The sequence below is a fragment of the Dioscorea cayenensis genome, chromosome 9, assembly GCF_009730915.1.
Source record: "Dioscorea cayenensis subsp. rotundata cultivar TDr96_F1 chromosome 9, TDr96_F1_v2_PseudoChromosome.rev07_lg8_w22 25.fasta, whole genome shotgun sequence".
Lineage (NCBI taxonomy): Eukaryota > Viridiplantae > Streptophyta > Magnoliopsida > Dioscoreales > Dioscoreaceae > Dioscorea > Dioscorea cayenensis.
In genome coordinates this window covers 9,793,577-9,802,736 of record NC_052479.1, presented here as the reverse complement: position 1 = coordinate 9,802,736, position 9,160 = coordinate 9,793,577, and positions in this window count along the sequence as shown.

Sequence of the window (9,160 nt, the reverse complement as noted above, 5' to 3'; positions counted from 1 at the left end):
GGCCCACCTCGTATTTTCTAATACCATGTTAGATTTTTATATTTTGAGATGCAATTAGTGGGTCTTACAGGCCGAGATGCAAGCAGTGGCCTTGGCACCAAAAAGCCTCAAGACTCAGCTGCTCAACCCCTCACGCCTATATATAAACCCATTACACTTCTATCATACAACCACATATAATATTTCCAGATTTAATCATTAGGAGAAACAGACAGATCGTAGAATTTTGAGCGACCATACGCAGCTTTTGGCTATTAAAACGAGAAAGACTCTAATGTTGTTTCTGCCCTTTCGACCTTTTCAAGTAATGTCATTGCTATCAGAAGTTTCATATTTCCTATTAACAATAAAGCCACATTGATCTTGTTTTGTGGTATGAGCTACTTGCTGCTTGACACGCTCGGGCCAATCTCAACAAGGGCTCCCAAACATCGTTGCTTCCTTCGGTAGTTACGCACTTTTGGAATCGTAGTAAGAGTAGATTTTTCCATGTACCAACTATCTACATTAGTCATTAGCTATCGCAATTATAGGAATTAAATGTGCATCCTCCTGACAAGGACCTAAGATGTGCAATTAGGTTCCTAGTTCAAGCTTTGGAGGTGGGATCGACTTGTAGAGTGGAGCACTGATTCTAGCTCGTGATGGAAACTATACAATTAAGCGTGACAAGAGGCCATTAGAGGCAGTACACATGGCTTTTACGCTCTATTGTCCGAAGCCTTGCAAGTTCACACTATAATGAGTCAACGAATGTCTATGCTTAAGAAAAGACACTCTAAGAGAGAAGAGTACGGGCAAGTCGAGGAAATTGTTGGAAAACAACCTTCATGCGGGTTGTAAACAAACCACCGCTTAATCGATGAGGCCATAATGAGTGACAACCCAGGCCCTCGAATTTGATAAAGCGGGAAAAAAGCTCTGCGAGAGTAGCCCGTAGGCTGAGAGCAACCTTGGCAAAGAGAAGTATCTTGAACCCAAAACCTCCGAATTTAACTTCCTTACTTTTTGAAGGCAAAGACTTAGGAAATTCGGATTACTAAAGGATGCCAATATTTTGCTTTCTATCACACTCTGTAACATAAGAAAGTTCAATGAACCACCTATTATTTAAATAGTAAGGCCCACCAATGGTGGCAACGATACTCCCAAAGACATGGAAGGCGTGAAGCATGGCATTCCATGGCAAGAATTGAGATAGAGAACACAAAAAGGTTTGATGCATTTGTCTTATTGATTAATATGCCTTGACTACAATCAAAACCACAAGGAAGACTAACTTGAGAGTGCATATGCAAATTTGAATGCTTTATGAATTGCATACATAATTGGATTGAATCACCTATGTTGGGAGTTTTCATGGACTGGCTTAAATTGAATTTAGTGGTGTAAGTTCGGATATTCTAACCAAATAATCAACAAGGGATGATTGAAATTGCATGAGTGGTCCTGGTTTTAAAAATCATTCAAGTATGACTGTGCTTTCGGCATACTGAGGCGGGCGCAAATCGAGAAGCTTCAAAGCCGCCGCCTTTCAGGTTGATTATGAGCTTAAGCCCTCGATTAAAAGGCCTAAGCACTAAGGCGTAATGCCTCAATGCGCTTAGTCGCGTACACCTCTGCAAATCACAAAACAATCAAAAGTGTGTTTAAATTTTTCAACAACAACTGTCAAAGATACTTACACAAAGCGCAATAAGCCGTACCATTGTCCTTCTTTTAATATAAAAAATGCACATATTCTCAATCAATCAAAATCACACTTTTTGTAAAACAATTATTTATATATTATAATTAAAAATTAAAAACATTGTGATGCAACATCTTGTTAAGAGTTTATTATTCTTGTGATTTTGACTATGAAATAATTAAAATTAGGAATAATTGGTAATGTTTTTATATTAAAGAAATATTAATATGTTGTTTTTAGTTTTTGTTGTATTCCAAAAATGATGTTTTTTGTTATATAGTTAACTTTTAAGTTTTAACATAATTTGTATTTGGATGGATTATTATGTTTTGTTATATAGTTAACATTTTACATAATTTATGTTTTGATGGATTGTTATGTTACAAGTTTAGATTTATAATTTAAAAGTTATGTTAATCTTGTGAGTTTGATTATGGAATAATGAAAATTAGGAATAATTAGTAATGTTTTTGTACTTTGTAGACAATTTTATTACATTTAATCCAAAAAAAATTAAGGCTTATGCCTCGATACGCCTCGAGGGCTTACGGCCTCACCTCACGAGATGGGAAATGCCTTGGTTTTTGAAAACCTTTGCGAGTGGTTGACAAGAAGCTATTAGCAACCCATAAAGCCAAAAATCCACTTCTTTCACCAACCTCTTAAACCAAACATTAATGAAAAGATCGAATGATAAGCAACAAAAGCTTTCCCTCTTTTTTAAGTCAAAACTTTGCGTATAAATCTCCTAAAATGGTTGCAGTGTTGCATGCAATCCATAACATTGTCAATACATACCTTAACTATGACCTATATCATATTGGTAAGAAAGGGATGTGAATAAACATATTCACTTAAGTTGTCAATGATGAATAGAATGATGATATTGTGACTATATATAGCAAAATATTTGTTGCCATATATAAACAAATTTTGTACAACATACTGATTTTGTATCTTTACATTATTAGATTGATTAGAGAAATCAGCCTTAGATTGATTAGCTGTAGATAGAGAGAAATCAGCCTAGATCACTAAGAATCAGCCTATGATTACTGTATATTCATCTATTTATTGATGGAAATTGAAAGAGAAGGGGAGAATTTAAATGAAAGCAAAGTTTATCATGGTATCAGAGCTCAGTTTCTAGAGTTTTGGAATTCTTGGTTGTTCTTGGTGTCATTGGAGTTGCAGGCTATTGCATATTTTTAAGTTTTCATTGGTGTGACTTTTATAGCTGAGGTCTGAGGATCAAGTTTAGGTGGAGAGTGGTCGACATTACGGTAATCTTCTTATTTTAGTCATTTTGGGGCGCTTTATCTCCATTTTTGGTGTTAATTCTGGATTGTTGTGTGTTGAAATGGCAAGTAACAATTCTGGATTTTGTGTGAAATTTATGGGAAAAAACTATTCAGCATGTGAATTTCAATTTCGATTATATGTTACTGGTAAACAGTTGTGGGGACATATTGATGGCACTGATCCAACCCTAATAGATGTTACGCAATTGGCTCAATGGAGGATAAAAGATGCTAGGGTGATGTCTTCGATTATTGGGTCATGTGATTCTCAAATAATTCTTAATTTGCGCCCTTATAAAATTGCTCAAACAATGTGGGAATACTTGAAAAAGCTTTATAATCAAACTAATTCAGCCAGGAGATTTCAGTTGGAGTGTGAGATTGCAAGTTATACACAGGAGAGTCTATCTATTCAGGATTATTTTTCTAGTTTTCAAAATTTATGGGCTGAATTTTCTGATATAGTTTGTGCTACAGTGTTTAGAGATTCCCTCGCAAATGTATTAGCAGTTCATGAGATTAGCAAGCGAGATCAATTTTTGATGAAATTACGATCAGACTTTGAGAATGCTCATTCTAGTTTGATGAATCGTCATCCTCCTCCTACCTTGGATGTATGCTTCAGTGAATTGCTTCGTGAAGAAAGCAACGTCTACTTACACAAACCACCCTTGAACAGGAGAAAATTACTGTAACACATGTGGCATTTTTGTCTCATGGAAAAAGCAAGGATAGAGACATGAGTAAGGTTCAGTGTTTCAGTTGTAAGAATTATGGACATATTGTCGCAAATTGTACCAAGAAACTTTGCAACTATTGCAAAAAAACAAGGATATATCATCAAAGATTGTTCAATACGTCCTCAAAATTGCCGGACGATTGCTTTTCAAGCAAATATTGGAAATTCTTCCATTGATCAGATTTGGACTGGGCCCTCAATTATGTCAGCAATCAATCAAAATGCTTAATCAACTATTATTACTCTCGAAGCGATTACAGGCAGAGATGATAATTTCAGCCCTCTCAGCTCTTGGCCTTCATGGTAACAATAATTTTTTATCAAAGTCTTGGCTTGTTGATTCTGGTGCATCAAATCATATGACTAGTTCTACTAGTTTGCTAAAAATGTCCGTCCCTGTCATGGCTAAGAATATATTCATGTTGCTAATGGAAACAGTTTGCCTATCATTGCTATTGGTGATATTACTCCAATTTTCAACAATGCTTTCATATCACTTGGGCTTTCTAATAATCTTCTTTCAGTAGGTCAATTGGTAGACAATAATTATGATGTATATTTTTCTCGTGATGGTTGTTTTGTGCAGGATCGGGTGTCAAAGACGGTGATTGCGAAGGGGCCTAAAGTAGGGCGCTTGTTTTCTCTGCATATTTCTATTCCTAGCAATGCTTCTTTAGCTTGTTCAGTTGTTAATAAAAGTGAAGTTTGGCATAAACGTTTAGGACATCCTAATGCTACTATATTGTCTTCTTTGTTGGCTTCTGGTTTATTAGGCAATAAAGATCAATTTTCAAGTCTTTCTTTTGATTGTTCCACTTGTAAATTGGGAAAAAGTAATATTCTTTTCCTCTTGTCGATAGTCGTGCAATTAAATGCTTTGATATTATTCATAGTGATGTATAGGGAATCACACCTGTTATTTCTCATGCATATTATAAATACTTTGTGACCTTTATTGACGACTATAGCCGGTTTACTTGGATTTATTTTCTTCATTCAAAATCTAAGGTCTTTTTAGTCTTCAAGACTTTTGTTGCATATGTTGAAACTCATTTTTCAGCTGTTATTAAAGTTCTTCGATCGGATTCTGGTGGGGTATACATGTCTACTGCATTTTATCAATTTTTGAATGAAAAAGGTATTCTCTTACAACGCTCTTGTCCACACACACACCCCAACAGAATGGTGTGGCAGAGAGAAAAAATCGTCATCTCTTAGAAGTTACTTGTACTTTGTTAATTGAATCTTCTGTTCCACCTCAATTTTGGGTAGAAGCTTTATCTACAGCAGTTTATCTTATTAACAGACTTCTTTCTCAAGTCTTACACCTTGAGTCTCCTTATTTTCGTCTATATCAACACCATTTTAAATATGGGCATTTGCATACTTTTGGTTGTGTTTGTTTTGTTCATTTGCTTCCTCATGAACGTCATAAACTTTCTGCTCAATCTGTTAAATGTGTCTTTTTGGGATATAGTACAAACCACGAATGTTTTGTTTGCTATGATGCTGCCTCTAAAAAGCTCCGTGTTTCTTGTAATGTTGTTTTCTATGAAAATTATTTTTTTTTCTCAACTTATGATTAGTCATTTCATGATATCGCTTTTCTTCCTAGTTTTGATGACTTATCTTCCTCTTCTAAACGGTTCATGCCTAGGCATGTTTATAAACGACGCCTTGCACTAGCACCCCTTCGTCATCCTGATCCGCCATCTAATCCTGCACTACCTATCGTGAGACGCTCTGCCAGAGTATTCCGTCCTCCTGATCGGTATGGCTCTTACCATACATCCTTTAGCACTGTTTTATCATCTATTTCGGTTCCATCTTCTTACTCTGCGGCAGTTAAGCATGAGAGTTGGCAACATGCAATGCAAATGGAACTTCAAGCTCTTCAAGAAAACCATACTTGGGACATTGTTCCATGTTCACCCAAAGTTAAGCCTATTGGATGTAAATGGGTTTATTTTGTGAAAATTCATTCTAATGGGAGTCGAGCGCTATAAAGCTAGGTTGGTTGCTCTTTGTAATCGGCAAGAGTATGGAGTGGACTATGAAGAGACATATGCTCCTGTGGCTAAAATGACTACTGTGCGAACAATTATTGCTATTGCTGCCTCACAGGGCTGGTCACTTCAACAAATGGATGTAAAAAATGCTTTTCTCCATGGTGATCTCAAAGAGGATATCTACATGACTCCTCCTCCGGGTTTATTTTCCTCTTCTACTTCAGAAGTTTGTTAATTGAATCGCTCTTTATATGGCTTAAAACAAGCTCCCCGTGCATGGTTTGAGAAGTTTCGATCTACTTTGCTTCAGTTTAAGTTTGTGCAAAGTCAATTTGACTCTTTTTTATTTCTTCATAAAACTTCTACTGGAATTGTTCTTCCTTTGGTTGATGATATTGTTATAACAGGAACGAATTCTTCATTAATTGCTCGGTTTCAGCAACATCTTCACGAATTATTTCATATGAAAGATCTTGGTCGTCTGGCATACTTTTTGGGGTAGGAAGTTCATTGTGACTCCTCAGGCATATTCCTAAATCAGCATAAATATACTCAAGATTTGGTTGCTTTGGCTGGTCTTCAGAATTCTTCTTTGGTTGATACTCCTTTAGAGTGAATGTCAAGTTTCACAAAGAAGAGGGAGAACCACTTGTTGATCCTTCTCTGTATCGACAGATAGTGGACAACTTAAACTACCTAACTATTACCAAACCTAACATTTCGTTTGTTGTTCAACAAGTCAGTCAGTTTATGCACTCCCCACGTCATCTTCACTTGGCTGCAGTACATCGTATCATAAGATATCTCAAAGGCACTCCATGTCATGGTTTATTCTTTCCTGCTGGGACTTCTATGCGCCTTGGTGCTTTTAGTGATGCCGATTGGGCTAAATGTCCAAATACTCGTCGATCTATCACAGGTTGGTGTATGTTCCTTGGAGATTCTTTGATATCATGGAAGAGTAAGAAACAAGATCGAGTATCCAAATCTTCTACTGAATCTGAATATCGGGCTGTCTGCTGCATGCTCAGAGATTACTTGGCTTAGGGGGTTGTTGAATGAATTTGGATTTTCTCAATCAGATCCAATTTCTCTCCATGCAGATAATACAAGTGCTATTCAAATTGCGACTAATCCAATTTTCCATGAGCGCAATAAGCACATTGAAGTAGATTGCTATCATATTCAAGAAGCTGTAAATACTGGCATCATTTCTCTTCCTCAGTTTCCACAGCTTTGCAGATAGCTGATGTGTTTACCAAGTCTCTTACTAGACGGCGTCATCACTTTCTTATTGGCAAATTGATGCTTGTTGATCCACCAGCATCAATTTGAGGGGGGATGTTACTATATATAGCAAATATTTATTGCCATATATAAACAAATTTGTACAGCATACTGATTTTGTATCTTTACATTATTAGATTGATTAGAGAAATCAGCCTTAGATTGATTAGTTGTAGATAGAGAAAAATCAGCCTAGATCACTAAGAATCAGCCTATGATTACTGTATATTCATCTATTTATTGATGGAAATCGAAAGAGAATGGGAGAATTTCAATGAAAGCAAAGTTTATCAGATATAGCCTTTTTCAATTTGGGGGCCCCTAATGAAGCTCATGGAAACATCCTCTGAAATTTGTTTAGAGATCAGCAATGGTTGGAGTAAACCATCAGGCTTCTAGGAATCCTGCTTCCAAGCTTAGCAAATATCCCATTCCTTGGCATTTGGTAGTGTATCTTGTTGGAGTCCTGACCGATCGAAATTTGGAGAGATTCACATTCAAGTATGGTGTTCCTCCTAATGTCCACCCTCAACAAAACCATGGAACTGGCATACAAGTTACATGAGTGTAGCTCCTTGCTTAGGCACGATAACTCTCCTTTTAATAAAGAAGCCAAGCTTTATACTGGGGAAGAATAGTTAAGTCGGCTTTTAGTTTTGTCAGTGTTTCTTGGACTGGGCATTCACCACGTTAACAACTTTAATCTTAGCACAGATTCTCCAAATGGACCCTGAAATTGTTGTTAATGGATTATTGTCTCAACACCTTGACAAGGCATCTGTGACTTTATTTTTCTTTTGGGATGGCATTTAATTTCATATTAAAATCCCAGTAGCTTGACAACTCACTTTGGTTTTTGGAGGTAATAATCCATTGCTGTCAAAGATGTTTGGGTGGTGTTGATCGGTGACATTCCAAAATTGTTGGCCAAGCAAATAGGGCCGCCATACTTGAACCGTCGTAATGATTTTTAATATCTTCTTAGCATAGATATTCCATTTATTCATTAAACATAATACTTTCGATAAACAGCCTAAACATTGTCCGATTTTAATACTATTCATATCGCAATACTGCTCACTTTGGAGTGCACACCGAACGTGACATCAAAGTTTGGCATGGCCAGTATCAGGATGATTGATGTGACTTTTTAAGAGCCTGAAAGGCTGACATGATCTCCTTTGACGAGTGCAATATCCTTTCACCAAATGTTGGTGTGAGAATAAGAGAAATAATTTGGATATCAATTAAGAAAAGAATACAATAGTATATATAGAGAAATATTAGGGTTTGTGTATGGGCCTAATATGGCCCATTAACCAATCTAAGCTCTAACACTCCCCCTCAAGCTGGAGCTTATATATCGAACATGCCCAGCTTGTTACATAGATTACTAAAAACTTTAACACTTAAACCCTTGGTGAAGATATTCGCCAGTTGCTCAGATGACTGGGTATATGGTGTAGAGATGACTCCCTTTAATACCATATCACGAATATAGTGACAATGAACCTCCACATGCTTGATACCATATCACATAACATCTGTATAGGTATCGTGATGGGGAATCCTAACTCAAATAGAAGAGACTACACCCAAACCATCTCACTGTGTATGCATGCCTGGTGACACATGCTACTGCTTGACTTTTCGATTTTGAAACCACATTCAGCCTTGCTTCGCCAAGTAACCAGAGTTTCCACCTACGTAGAAAAAACGGCCGTAGACTTTACTCGTCACCTACATCGCGGCGATAACCTTTGAGTCAGAATAGGGTCTGCATGTCTAGGGTGACCATGATTCTTATAGAAGGCCTGCTGGGAGCTCTTTTTAACATATGCAAACGCCTCGGAGCACCTTGCTCGATGTGAACTTCTCGTGGCTCATGCATAAAAAGCCGACTCAAGAGTCCAGTGACGTAAGATATATCGGGACGGTAATTGTTAGATAAATGAGCATGCGATCAAAGCGTCTGTGATTAGACTGGATCTTTGAGAGTTGGTGTTGATGTCTCCCAGAAGGGTGGTGACAGCTCAATAGGTGTACTCTCTGGTTTACAACCTAATAAACCAGTCTCCTCAAGTAAGTCCAACACATACTTTCTGTTGTAAAAAGCATACATGTCTCCTTTGGT